This window comes from Cryptomeria japonica, chromosome 7 (genome assembly GCF_030272615.1).
Source record: "Cryptomeria japonica chromosome 7, Sugi_1.0, whole genome shotgun sequence".
Classification (NCBI taxonomy): Eukaryota; Viridiplantae; Streptophyta; class Pinopsida; order Cupressales; family Cupressaceae; genus Cryptomeria; species Cryptomeria japonica.
In genome coordinates this window covers 238,666,183-238,681,233 of record NC_081411.1, presented here as the reverse complement: position 1 = coordinate 238,681,233, position 15,051 = coordinate 238,666,183, and the positions used below count along the sequence as shown (strand labels likewise).

At 35.9% G+C, this 15,051-nt stretch overlaps 1 protein-coding gene across 1 annotated transcript in view; it reads left to right on the top strand.

Annotated features, from left to right (window-relative positions):
* Window positions 1-2,711: 2,711 nt before the first annotated feature.
* The window catches only part of LOC131028307 (probable 1-acyl-sn-glycerol-3-phosphate acyltransferase 4), a 92,139-nt gene continuing 79,799 nt past the window's right edge, over window positions 2,712-15,051 (top strand). Inside the window, exon 1 of the mRNA XM_057958560.2 lies at window positions 2,712-2,998. The gene's annotated coding sequence lies outside the window, so the exon portion shown is untranslated. The remainder of the gene's footprint in view (window positions 2,999-15,051) is intronic.

Here is a 15,051-nt window from a genome sequence, read left to right as displayed (position 1 = left end):
ATTTATTGATCGATGTGGTCATTTGTATATTGGTTATGTTTCGCCTTGATGGCAGGATTGTAAAATTATGAGAACCTCATGTATTCTTAACTTTACTAATTATCAGAGGGGTCTTGCAGTTGAGTAGACTCGAAGATGTAACCCTTTAGGGGTGAACTCTGAGATCATCTTGGTGTTATGTTATGCTCTTATTGTTATGTTTCGTGTTTAGTTTTAGCATGTATGAATGACATTTTGATAGAATGAATAAGTGGATAAGATGAAATTAATTTTAAATGCATGTATGCAGTCCTCTCTTAGATGCAGTAAATTGGATCATGAATGAATGTAGCTTAGTATAATGGTACACATTTAGTTATTGTTAATGAAATTAAGTATGCATGGAAAGAACTCATTAGTTTATGATGAAATTAAAGTGTGTTATTAAATTAGATGCATGGCTTAAATTTTAATGAAAAGTTTGAATGAAGGATAAAGAAAAATCTTAATGGATGAACATTATATTGTGATCTATATTTTCATCCATCTGAAAGAAATTATCCTTGTTTAAGAATTATCTCGTTATAAGATAATCAACTTATTGGATTTATTAGTGTGAGTTAAGTTAAATGTGTAATTAAGTAATCACATTGGGAAACTCTTTAGGTGTTAGTTGATGTCTTCCTCTATGTAATCTGAATTTTGATATCTCGTTGTATCTTAATGTTGTGTTTATCTTTAAAAAAAAATTATTGCACTCTATTCTTGTGTTTTAGCTTTATCCCTTCGGGGTTTCCTGGCGGGGCATTACAACACCAACACAAATTTTAAAACACTATTAATTTATTGAACTAAGTACATTTACTTTCTATTTACATTTCCTTCATCCAATTATTGTCAATTATCAATATCAAACTCATTCCTATGTAGTATATTTTAATTTTACGCTTATGCATGTGCATTTCATGTGATTAATAAATTAAGCTCAAGGAAAGTTTATTTTCTTTTAGAAATCTTAGAACGAGTTAATATTGAAAGTTGCATAATTATTGATAAGAGGAAGTATTTTAAGTATCATGTCAAACAATTAACATTCAACCACATAGTTTTTGAGTTGAGAAATGAGTCAAAGGGGCTCAATAATGAATGGCTCATAAAGCCCAACACTTGCTAAATGTTTAGTGAATGGGATAGCAAGTTAACTCAGCTTCATCTTGGGATAAACTCCACACAAGTCAAAATAAATTCCACATCTTTTTTTTTTAAAGATCTTTAGCTCTCATAGGAAAGGCATATATATTTCAGTTGTTTATGTTCATGTAGGCTGCTACAACCATGGTATTTTATTTGCAAGTATGTTATAACATTGCTTAGTTTCAAAACTTGTCGGCCTTTGTAAATTTTGTTGCTCTCTTTGAGCTATTAGTGTTTTGTTTTTGGGACATCTATCTCTATCAACTATGTTGGTTTATTTCTAGCAACAAAATGACTGCCTTATTTCTATGTATCTTTTTCTTCTGCTCGATTCAATATATAAAAAAAAAAGACAAAAAAATATGAGATGAGTGGCTTTCCATGAAATCTCAATACTTTTTTTGAACTGTAGATCACAAATATCTTGCTCATAAAAGTACCAACATAGGCTCAATATATAAAAAGAAAAGACACACTAATATGAGATGAGTGGCTTTCCATGAAATTCCAATACTTTTTTTTTGAATTGAATATCACAAATATCTTGCTCATACAAGCATCAACATAAGCTCCTAATAAGAAAACACATTACAGATCACAAATAGAAGATCAAGAGTCACTACTTAGAAATCTACTTTTATTTAGACACCAACTCTTATGAAAGACCAAGAGTCACAACTTATAATTGCACTTTAGATGTCCCTATGGAGAATTGAACTTTTATTTAGACACCAACTTTTATGAAAGACCAAGAGTCACAACTTATAATTGCAGTTTAGATGTCCCTATGGAGTATTGAACTTTTATTTAGACACCGACTCTTATGAAAGACGAAGAGTCACAACTTATAATTGCACTTTAGATGTCCCTATGGAGAATTGAACTTGGGTCTCCACAATGAGAAACCAATGTTTTAACCGATTAAGTTAAACCACTGGACAAATTTTGATACTTCACTTTTATAAACACTATTTAATAAATAAATAATTTTTTTTCTCCTCTAGCTCTTATCTTCATGGTGAATCATAAAATATGATTCTAAACACATTGATGATAAAAAGATACATACAATCAAATCCACAAGCTCAAATCACACATAAAATTTATAAAACTTTAATAATTGCTAGCAAAATGAAATAAACCATCATATGAACTACTTCTCAAAAATAATAAATTGACTCAAAACCTACCAAATTTATGATTATATTCGCTATAAAATGAAATCATAATTGAAGGACTCATCACAACCATTAGTGAATTGAGATTTGAAGCTTCTACTTAATTACTCTGCCTAAGCACAAGTGTAGGAATGTGTGAGAATTAAAGCTTCTACTAAAAAACTCTGCCTAACTGGAAGTGTACAGGACAAGTAGAAACGATGTGTCAACGCATGTGCACTCATTTCTAAGTGAAGTAATAAATATTGAGAAAATCCAACTGTGCACATGTTAGAATATACGAAGAATCGATCGAATAGGCGTGGGACGGCCACTCTTTCTTAGTAATTTAAGGTAAAAGAAAATAAATATTTTCATTTTGTTTGGATTTGTAATTTGACTTTGCAGGAGAGAAGTGCAATAAAAAATGATATAAGAGCGTGGGTTTTTTTTCCCAAGGAAGCTGAAGGCCACAGATGCGTTGGATGGAGGACAGGCTTCCCCAGAATCAACCTCACAATACAACCATTCTTTTTTGTTTTTTTTTGTTTGCGTGATCTACTCAACCAAGCTTGGAATCAACAAAGAAGAGAGACAATTATATTGGATCTCACCATTTCCCCTTCTGTTGTTGTACCAGTTTTTGACGAGTTCGTGGTTGGGATAAGGTCAGAAACGGATACCCACCTTTTGTTTTCTCAATGAAATCAAATGGCTTGAATAATTAACAAATGGAATATGTTAGTATTTGGGTTTTCTTTTCATGGAGATTTAAGATGTGCGACATGGTTGAATTGAAATCTTGCTGTTTTCTTGTGCTTTGAGAAATCACTGTACTATGTGAATGCATTGCCGAAAAGAACTGTTTGTCTGTATTATGTTCTTTCACATTGTTCAATTACTTGCAGTGGAGTCTGATCGGAATGATTCCTTATTTATTGGTTTCATGACATTTTTGGTTATTTTTTAATCGTTGGATCTATTGCAGTTGTGTGAAATGTTGTCTTAGATATTTTCGCCTTGCGGTTTGCTAGACAATGGCAGAATTATTCTCATCTCTTGTCTCCTCTGCTTGGTTGTGGGTTCAATGTATGCTGTTTGGCAAGCTTTTCCACGGTTTTCAACATTTGGCTTGGAAACTCTGCAACTTTGGATTTAATTTATATGCAACTATGGTTACCACAAAACGATCATGCTTGTACGGGAATGCCATTCTGAACCCATGTTTCCTGTTGAGTATGTATTCAAAACAACATAGGGTTGGGCAGCATAGAAACAAGGGTATGCCATATTCTGAGTATAATCTATAGGAGATGTGGTATAGTGAATCTCCCAAAGCCAAGTTTCCATTTGAGTATGCAATTAAAACAACATATGTTCAGTCTATCAGGGGATTTATTTCATTACAGCTACCATTGTTTTTCTCGTAGATTTGGTTGGTCCTCTCGGTTCTTTTCTGGGTTGAAATTTGGGTTATTAAATCTTTTTGGCTGTATTTATTATGGTTGACATCTTGGAATGCTCCTTTTGGGTAAATCAGAGTCATTGTTCGTCTGTTTTCAAGTAAGGAGAGTGAACTCTAAAGAGGAGGAGTGGTAAGAAAAGAAAAGAAGAGGAAGGTTGCTAGACTATTTAGGCCTTAGCTTCTGGCACAAACGTGGCCATATATACCATTCACCTCTGTTGTTTTTGTCGTAATGATTACAGGTGTATTGGAACATTGCCACTGTTTGGTGACAAATATCATGCTTTACCAATGTACCAACTTTTCCTTTTCTAGCCGCTGCATCATATTGTTTAACAGATTGGTCGGTTTGCTATATTGTGTCTCCAAACATAGGAGTCTGGATATTGAAAGAAGCTGAGAAACCTAGTAAAGGAAAAATGTCTAACAAACCTCTTCGTACTCTAGGAACATTCCAACTGCTCACATTTTCTGCTTATTATAATGATTCTATGCAAATTGGGCCACTGTTATGATTGAATAACAAATGCCTACGTCACATTGACGGTGGACCAATAAATTTGGTCATCAGCTATCTTGATACTTATATTGAGATGAAAATACGCACGAGGTCTCTTTTGTCCATTCTTGTTGTCAATTTTTTTTCCTTTGATATGATTGCCAAATTAAGATTTCTTTGACTGTTCTGTAGAATTCAACCAAGACGTGCACTTGTTATCAAGTTTCAAGCGTTGAGATGCACAGCAATCTTCGTGTCATCATGGTTACTTGGATTTTCATCGAGTCTTTTGTATAGACTTGTGTTGTGTGAGGGTGCATACCCATGTATCAGTTTCCTAGAAGATGCAGTCCACATGCTATTGAGTTGTTCTGCCTAGGAAGTGGAAGGAACTTCTAGTTGTCTACTTTTCATTTATTTGCATCCCCTTCACCTACCTAATGAGGGCTCAGGGAAACATTTGCATAAAATTGGCTCCTGCATGAACAAAGCAAACAACATAATTTTTGAGAAATGGCCTTTAGGGGTTTCAACCTAGGATTGAGTACTGAAGGCATCTGATCAATATTGCTTGATCATCATGTTTGATGTTTTTCTTGCTACCTAAAAAGTTTTTTAAATATGACTTCGCTCATTACAAGAAGATTTATGATTCTTCCAAGGCTTGCAATATGCAAAGTCCAAAGGTTTTGATACCATGCCTGAAAAATATAACATTACCACAAGTCCTCTTAACATTGACATACTTAGCATGGTCATGGCCAATATTACAAATACCATTAGTAAGTGCTTTGTGTGCTGCACAATAGTGAAAAGCACACTATGCTCGCACATATAAAAACAAAAAAGAAATGATTAAATTACGATACAATCTGACATCAACATAGACCCTTTTGAACTCCACTATGGGTGATGCAAGCTGCCGCAAATTTCACAATTGCGAGGGAGATAAATAACCATTACCATATGGTTCAATTGACAATATTGATAATTGGCATGGAAAAAATACGAAACAATTTTCTACTTAATTCTTCAAGTAGAGTTCTCAGAACTTGTCTGATGTATACAAATTCTAGCAGCGTTCTGACATAGTGACATCACTAAAAATTAACACAAACAGAACGATAAAAAATGAGAGAGAGAGAGAGAGAGAGAGAGAGAGAGAGAGAGAGAGAGAGAGAGGGTTGCTGAGAATAAATTGGTTTCAGTGCTTTGGAGGTTGTTTTTTTCCAAAAATGCTCTCTCCCTCTCTCTCTCAACAAGTTAACTCTCAATCAACGAAGATATTATGAGAGAGTAAGAGAGGGAGGTTGCTGAGAGTACATTGGTTTTGGTGCTTTGGAGGCTGGATTTTTCCCAAAAGGACTCTCTCTCCTCTCTCTCACACAACAAGTCAACCCTCAACCATTGAAGAAACTATGCAAGATATGCCCTTCTTTAATTGCATTGAGCAATTGTTATTGCATTCCTCATAAGACAATGCAAGAATAAATGAGACCCATACATCCTAGTCTATGCTCCTTAGAACCTATCAATGAGCAGGGCAAGCCTCTAGGTGCGTACACCAAGCTTCACTCACAATGTGTATGTACAAGATGATATTTGACCTCAATTGTTATTGCATTCCTTATAAGACAATGCAAGAATAAATGAGACCCATACATCCCAGTCTACGCTCCTTAGAACCTATCAATGAGTAGGACAAGCCTCTAGGTGCGTTCACCAAGCTTCACTCACAATGCTTATGTACAAGATGATATTTGACCTCAATTTCAAGCCTTTTATTTATAGGCAAGAGAGAAACAAGAATGGAAATATTACTCTTTTTAAGCAACTCTTAAATACTGTACCCAAGTTATGCTCCTTGGGTGGGTCCCCAAGTTTGACTCGAGAACCAATGGTCATTACAATCTCCAAGGCAACCCAAATGTTCTATCCAATCCAAGCACAAGATGACTTGTTTTCATGTGATCCTTTACAAGACATCCAATAATAAAATGCAATTCTCCAATGTGCCTCCCACACTAAATACATTTGCCCAATGTGCCATACACATTCAGTCACGAGCCCATTAAGCCACATAATTACTAAACCATGACCTATATTAAATGCATTTCTCCAATGTCTCATAGAACAACTCCCAAGGAAAATACTGCACTCCCTAAAGTGTGGCTGGCACTCTACTTTGACATGGACCACAACTTTATAAAATTAACAATTTCAAATATTTTATGCAAGGTGTACACACCTTTCCCAACATTTTTCCACTTGTTTATTGCATAGGGGGCCAAACATAGACAAAACAAACTTGTTGTAAGGGAGGGAGATCACCATAGCTATGCTATATCATCTAAACTTCTTTGTGTTCACAAGCTTCATCAAAGCAACTACAAAATTTTGATACTACACATCAATGTGCTTTATCCACACGTGAAAGGTAGGATTCTTTGCCATGCTAGTGATGGTGTGATGCTCACACTAGTTCCACCTTGAACCCATTATAAAAACACAATCCCAAAAGCTAAATTTCCTCTTTATAGGCATGACTAGCTACCATATACTCTACCTCTACTCGAAAGATTAACCACAACTTGTTCCTTGCTCATCCAACTTGCTGTGCCACTTGTAGTCACATAAATCTGTCCACTTAATTAAATGAATACTTAGTATTTATTTGATTATTTAACCATCAATTAATAATTAATTAAATTAATATTTAATTAATTCATCTTAACCCTCTTCTCCTATTAATTAAATAAATTATTCAATTTATTTGATTTAATTCACTTAACCAAATTCAGACCATTAATTAAATAAATAAATCATATTTATTTAATTAAATCTTCTCTCACATTTAAATAAATTAATATTTATTTAAAACCCCCAAAATCCCACCTCTCACATTTAAATAAATAAATCATTTATTTAAATCACCTTTATCCTCCACCCACTTGCATTTTCCTACAAATGCAAGTTGCACAATTATTTAAAATAAATAATTTATTTAAATCACCTTTATCCTCCACCCACTTGTATTTTCCTACAAAAGCAAGTTGCACAACTATTTTAAATAAATTATTTATTTAAAATCCTATTTATCCTCACCCACTTGAAACCTTTAATGGTTTCCCTTAAAGTAGTCAAACTTGATGGCTTTAAAGTCTTCAAACTTGATGGCTTCCTTCTATAGTCTTCTTAAAGACTTTAATGGTTTTCCTTAAAGTCTTCAAGCCTTTAATGGTTTCCCTCAAAGTCTTCAAGCATTTTAAATGCTTTATCTTCTTTTTCTCATTTAAATAAATTAATATTTATTTAAATATTTATCCAAATTCAACTTACACCATTTAATTGAAATAAATGATTTTATTTTAATTGAAAATACCAAAATTTCTCCCACTTGCATTTTCCTACAAAATCCACTTGTATGCCTAAACCCCTTCTAGATTCTTCTAAACCCTTCCTAATTAGCCTAAATTCATCCCTTAAATATTGTCACATTCCTAAGCAAATTGGAGTCACTTCTCAAAGACTCCAAAGTCTTTGAAAAGCAATTAATGCTTTGTGTGTTCAACAAATTAACCCTCAAAGTCTTGGATAACCTTTGAAAGCTTCCAACCTTCAACCACTAAATGGCTCAAAGTCTTTGAAAACCATTGAAGGCTTCCAACCTTCAACCACTTAATCCCCAAAGTCTCCAATAACCATTAATGGTTAATTCAACCCTCCCACATGGTTAAAACATTTGTTTTGACTCAACCTCTACCCAACCCAAAGGTCTCATCAGGCCATTAATGCTTTGACCATGATTATCTCTTAAACATTTGCACAAAGGTTTATCCTTGGATTAACTCTTAATCCAATGGGTAATCTTAATTTAGACTTGACCCTTACCTTCTAGATAACCATGAGGTCTTCTCAGGCCTTTAATGCCTCCAACCTCTTCTCTCAACCCAATCCTATGTTGACACTTGTCACCATTTTATTGGTGCCAATTGTGCACATGGATCCCCAACTTTCAATCCTAACCCTTGTTAAGATTGCTCAATCTTAACCCTTCATTTCCCTATTTCTTCTATAAATAGAACCCTTCTCCTCAAGCAAAAGGAGAAGCATTTTAGAGTATTGTTGTTATACTGGCATTAGCATAGAGCTTTTTCATAGCATCACTATCTACTCTTGCATAGTATTTTCTTATCATATTCAACCATCTTGAATCTCCATATGGCATCCATGGCTAGTGCTAAAAGCTGAGAGCTACACTCATTTGGGACTTGGAGAGGAGAGGAACAAGGGAGGAGCAACTATGAGCATCTTGATTAGCTATTTCATTCTATGTTTATATGCTTTCTATTTCATGCTTAATATCTCTCTTGATATGCCTGTTTAGGATAATCTTTTGTTGCTAACACTAACGGTTGTTTCTTGTGCTCTTGTGTGTTGCCATCAAACAGATTTTCTAATCCTTTTTGCAGAGCATCACCACTAATTAGGGTAAACACATGTGCCCATGACGACTTCTTGCTGTCCACATCTCTTGCACAATCAAAATCCATGAATCGTTGTATATCCACTCTCTTGCTTAATGTTGTCCCTTGTAGCAAATCAAACACTCAAACATGTCTTAAAGATACTTGAAGATCCTCTTCATCATATTGCAATAATCATTGTCTAGAACATACATGTACTTGCTTAGGACTTTCATTGCTTGGGCAATCTTTGGTTTGCTGCAAACCATAGTTGAAAAACTCGGACTTGGCAATGAATCGATTGTCCCAAAATTTTTAAAAACTCAGGACAAGCCAAAAAACTCGGTAAAAAATGGGCAATAACTCGGCAAATTTATCGAACATTTTAAAATACACAAGTTTTTAAAAATATTCTTCTAAAACACACATATTACTAAATATGTTTAGCATATTACTAATTTCCATCATATATAAATCAAAAATAGAGTTTAATGCATATCATAGATCAAAACACAAGTTCAACCCTAAATAAAGTTACAGTGCCACTTCCACTAGCCATGTCATATGTAGAAGTTGCCTCATCTAATGACATTTTTGGCAAGTTGTGTAATAATAATGTTTGATGGGGGTTTGGGTCCAACACCAAAATGAGGTTGAAGGTAGCACCCCATGGGGGTCTTAGGATGAGAGAGAGAGAGAGAGGTAGAGAAATAGGTCTAGGTATTGGGGGAGAGAGAGGAGAGTGAGGTAGAGTGATAGGGAGAGAGATAAGTCTAGAGTTAGATACAGAGAGTGAGAGAATGTTGATAGGAGCCTACTGATTTCTGAAATTTGATTGTGTCTGAAAATTTATATGATCTTCTAAAATCTAGAATTTACATTATAACTACTAGAGATCTAAAGCCACTCTCAAACATTCTTATACGTAAATGTTATATTTCATATATATTTCTACTTCACCACCAATGAAAATTGTTTTTTTAACTACAAGCACGAAAAATTAAATTATATGAATTTGGATGAGGTTTTCAAGGAAAAATTGCAATTTTTTGCATTTAATCGTGAATTTCCGAAGAAAAAATCGCTGCAAGTTTTACAAAAACTTGCTGGCAAGTTATTGGGTGAGTGACGCGCTAGGCAAATTGGCTAGTTTTTGGTGATAAACCATAGGAGAACACATAAAGGATGTGCCTCATGTTCTCTATCTCATATGGTGTGAAAGTACTCTATACAATTGAAAGCTTTGTTCTCACATAAATGAGAACACACTTTGTTTTGCAAACCTGCATACTGAATTGCATAGGGAGATGTCTTGCAAACCATGGATTTCTAACAACACCAATAAAGTGCTCTGGTTGTGTAGTGTAGATTTCCTCCAAACCTCCATATAAAAATGTTTTCTCTAAATCTAATTGTTGAACCCCAAGGTCAAACACAATAGCAACAGATCAGAGGCCGGGAAGATGTAATCTTCACAGTAGGAGAGAAGATCTCACCAATATTTGTTACCTATTCTAGGGAATTAGCCTTTAGCCTCTAACCATTATCTGTACTTTTAAAACTTGTCCTTAGAACTTAATTCTCCATAGTTCTAGACCCATACATTGTAAGACAAAGAGAAAACAAAAATGCATTGGAAAAACAGGTGGGCTATGTTAATTTTAGGATCAGACTGATAAATTAGGATCACACAGATGACAGCAATGACATAAAATCAAAATAATGAACACTAGGAACACCAAACTACCCTGGGAAAACCTCCCTCTTGGAGGTGAAAAACCCAGCTATAAATCTCAGATCTTATTATACAATAATTAGTCAGTATCTTTACAATGAGCTTCAACATTTGAAGCAATCAGCAAGCTATGCACAGTAGTATAATGTCTTCAACCTAGGGCAAATATACAAAGATGAACTTATCTGCAATAGATATGATATTCGCTGTCAGAAGAAGGGCTGCAGACTCTAAGATGAAGTTCGCTCTACCTTAAATGATATATCACGGCCCTAGGATGATGGTCGCTGCTTGTAAGAACAGTTCGCAGTCACAAAAGTATGATTCGCTGCCTTCAAGATCAGTTTGTTGACTTAGGATGATTCGCTGTCTTCCAAAAGATAGTTCGCTGATCACTGCTGCTGATTATAGAATATATTCACCGTGTGTATATTGTTCGCTGAATTGTGTGTTGATACAATGATTCACACTTTGTATATATATGAGACTTAGCCTCCCAATTAATCATAGGTTGGCTTACAACAAGGAGCAATATAATGCTTTAGACTAGGCGCCCAATATAGGGTCAGCCCTACATGCTACAAGTTATCTCAATACAAGTTACATTCAATATAGGACTTGACCTATCCACAAGTTACATTATAGGTCACGCCCAATTTTCATATTTGCAAGTTACATACATCGCCCAAATAGGGCCAGACCTAAACAAGAATTTATGTAACAAAATGTGATAGCAAACATGGCTAAGGCTGACAGGGCCATACACATGCTAAGTGTGCTAGGTCGGCCCTAGAAGGGATCCGACCTAGTTACAAATATCAACATCGTTAATGGTTACAAGCAAAGATCAAAAAATTGCCAAGGACTCGCCAAATTCGGCGAGTCCGAGTACGATTCATGCCTCCCGAGTCTGGTGAGCTCGGACTCGGACTCGTCCGAGTCCAGGGGGCGAACTCGCCGAGTTGGCGAGTTTGGCATAAACTCGCCAAACTCGACGAGTCCCGTGGCTGGGACTCGACCGACGGCAAGGCCCAAAAAAGGCCCAAAAAATGCATTTTTTGAAGTTTTTTTAAAATGAATAATCTCGTCTTTGTTCACTACAACCTCCACCTGAGAATGAGAAAAATTAGAATGAGAAAAATTAGGGTTACAACATGTCAGCCAATAGAAAAATAACACCTGATGCCCCTTGATCCCACCTTGGGGGCGCTGCCCCCAAACCCCCGTTGAAAAATATGGGGGCAAATTGCGTCAATAGAAGTAGGGAAAATTTAACCTCCAAGTCTGACACTGATTGGATCAACCAGGTAGATATAGAGGCTGAGACTGTAGCCATGGCAAAGGAGGAGTGGAGAGCACGAGCAGAGACAGGAGATTCAGAGGTAGATAGTGACACAGATGTTCCTGATGTTGGTGAGCATGGCATGGTGTCACGGGGAGCGGCTATGGCAATCGAATCATCCAGGACCTACCTTAGATGCCTTCGTAGGGGGCCGGGGCCGGAAGGTGTAGGCTCCTCTGAGCCATAGGCTTGTAGTTGTATTTACCTTTGGTATTTGTATGGAACATTTGATAATGATCATATGATAAACATGGATTTTTTATTCCATCAGTTTTGTAATATTGTATACATTTGACAATATTTATAAATCTATGTTTGTTATTTCCTTCACCTACAATTTGCGTTTATGCTTATGTGATTGATGTATACTTGTGTATGTAATCAAATGAGCCGAGTTTGATGATGTTATTGTGTCTTTAAGGTGTATTCAATAAAGGGTGCATGAAACAAATTTTAAATCTTTAAAAATCTCTAAATTTCTTGAGTTTTTCACTTTCCCGAGTCCAGCCGAGTCTGAAGCAGAGTTTGACTCAGAGTCCCGAGTCCGAGTCCGGGTCGGCCTTGCCGAGTCCCGTTTCTTTGTTTACAAGTTACATAATGCGTTTGGGTCTAGCCCAATACAAGTAATACTTATATTTGATCTGAACTAGCTATTATTTCAACACTCCCTCTTAGCTAGGGAGGATTCTAGCCAAATAACAAATCATTGTGGACCTTTCCATGATATCCATCTTGCATTGCCCACAAAGGATGGATCCAAAAACTTTATTATGCACACCTGCAAGAAATGAATACACACAAATATATAAAAACACATCATGAACTTCTTTCATGATATCCACCTTGCATTGCTCGCAGAGGATGGATCCACCTTGCATTGCTCGCAGAGGGTGAGAAGAGGTTTTACACCTCAAAAATTCTCTATTGAGAAGAATAACCTGCCACCTTGCTTTCCACAGAGGGTGGTTCCACCTTGCATTGCCTGCAGAGGGTGGAGGAGGTCTTTCACCTCAACCTTCTCCCAAAGAAGGATCTAATGTCACCTTGCATTGCCCGTAGAGGGTGACTCCACCTTGCATTGCCCGCAAGGGGTGGAGGAGGTCTTTCACCTCAACCTTCTCTTAGAGAAGGATCCAATGTCACCTGGCATTGCTTGCAGAGGGTGACTCCACCTTGCATTGCCTGCAGAGGGTGGAAGATGCAACTTAATGCATCACTAGGATTGAGACTCCCTCTCAGCCAAGGTTGTGTTCTCCACAATTTCCAAGTCTCTTTCTGAAGCACACAAACTTCACTCGAACACAAGGCTTGGCGAGAACAATTGCAATTTGCTCATCGGTGTTGACATATTCAGCTGAATGGCACCTTTCTGTACCATATAATGAACATAGTGATAATGAGTTTTCACATGTTTTGGCCTGTCATGAAACACATGATTAACAAACATCTCAATACAATTCTGATTGTTATAATTAATGATTGAGGGTTCCCAAGGTTGCCCAAACAACCTAGCAAGAAGCTTTGTGAAGCCACACTGCTTCACAATGTAGTCAGCTTCAACAGTGCTCAATGCAACTCAAGACTGATTCCTGCTGACCCAAGAGATTAGAGCAGAACTCAAGTTGAAGCAAATTCTTGAAGTGTTCTAACACTTCCTGCCCAATCAGAATTTGAGTAGCCTTCTAGGGTGATGACAGTGTTGATTAGATACTTTAGCCCGTAGCCAACTGTTTCTCGCAAATATCTCAGGATATCCTTGGTTGCAACAAGATGAACATGCTTAGGTTTGTTCATGAACTGCCTAAAGGGCACTCACTACGTAACAAATATTATGTCTAGTGTTAACTAGATGCATTGAGGATCCAATCAACTACCTGAACTCTGATGGATCTGCAAAATCAGAGTTGGCTGTAGATAAACTCAATTTCTATAGGAGTAGACATAGGTTTACAATCCATCATATCAATGGCATATTTTTGTTTTTGACTAAGGATAAAGATCTTTGCCATACTTCTAGTCCTAGACAATAATGCATTAGGCCTAGATCCTTCATTCCAAATTCAGTGGCTAATTCTTTCTTACATCTAATGATGAGACTATCTCTAACAGTTAGAAATAAATCATCCACATATATATAAGAAACAGAAATAGCAGTTCACTATTGAATACTTTTAAAGTAAAGGTTAGAATCAACATCATTCATGCAAGATCCTAAACTAATCAAATACTTGTCAATCTTCTCATACCAAGCTCAAGAAGCTTGCTTGAGGCCGTAAAGAGCTTTTCTTTAATTTGCACACATGAGACTCTCTATTTTGATTCACATAACCTTCTAGTTATTCAACTTCCAGCCTGCAACATTAGCTATAATGGTTCTAATATTAGTATATCTAGCAGCAAGAGCAAATGTTTCCTTCTAACTATGAGCTATATATCTATCTTCATATTTTCTCAAAGACTTCCATATGGAACTCCCTTTTGATTCTTAATATAAAATTGTGGTAACCAAGTCTCATGAAGATTGCATAATATAAGAATAAGTTACCATAAATCAAAGATGAGAAATGCCAATCTTTTCCTTACTTCACTTTTACGAAATGGACCAATAGCACAATCATTATGATCATGGCATACCTTCAAGTGAAGAAACCAAGCTCCCTCTTAAGTTTGAAGGCATGGTAATTCAAGAATATCTTGAAGAGAAGCATCAACATGATTAAATATCTCTTTATTGACTAGACTTCCACCATTGACAACATATGCCAAGATTGCTCAAAAGGATATTGTCAGTCTATGATCAACTTCAATCATAGTGTAAAGCTACACAACATTCTTTTAATGTAAAATAGTTTTCCGTAGTTGAATAACAGAGAGTTAGCTGTGCCTGATCACATCAGAAAACTAAGGCAAGTGTATGAGTTCAAAAAACTTTGACAATCTAACATTTTACAAAATCCATAAGCAAGGTATATAAGCCAAATTTTCTTTCCAGCCAATGCGTAAAATCAGATATGAGTATCAACCACTCAAAAGGATACACATTGTAGTTGAGCACAAGCATATGATCAAAAGACAACTTCAATAAGTTAGATACCTCATTCATCTTAGGTTTCATCATCAAGAGAATACTTACTTCAAAAAATGTAATAGGTAGTATGCTCAAATTGAAGAGATAATATCACAATGAATATTATGTGAGGATAGTGAAAGTCGT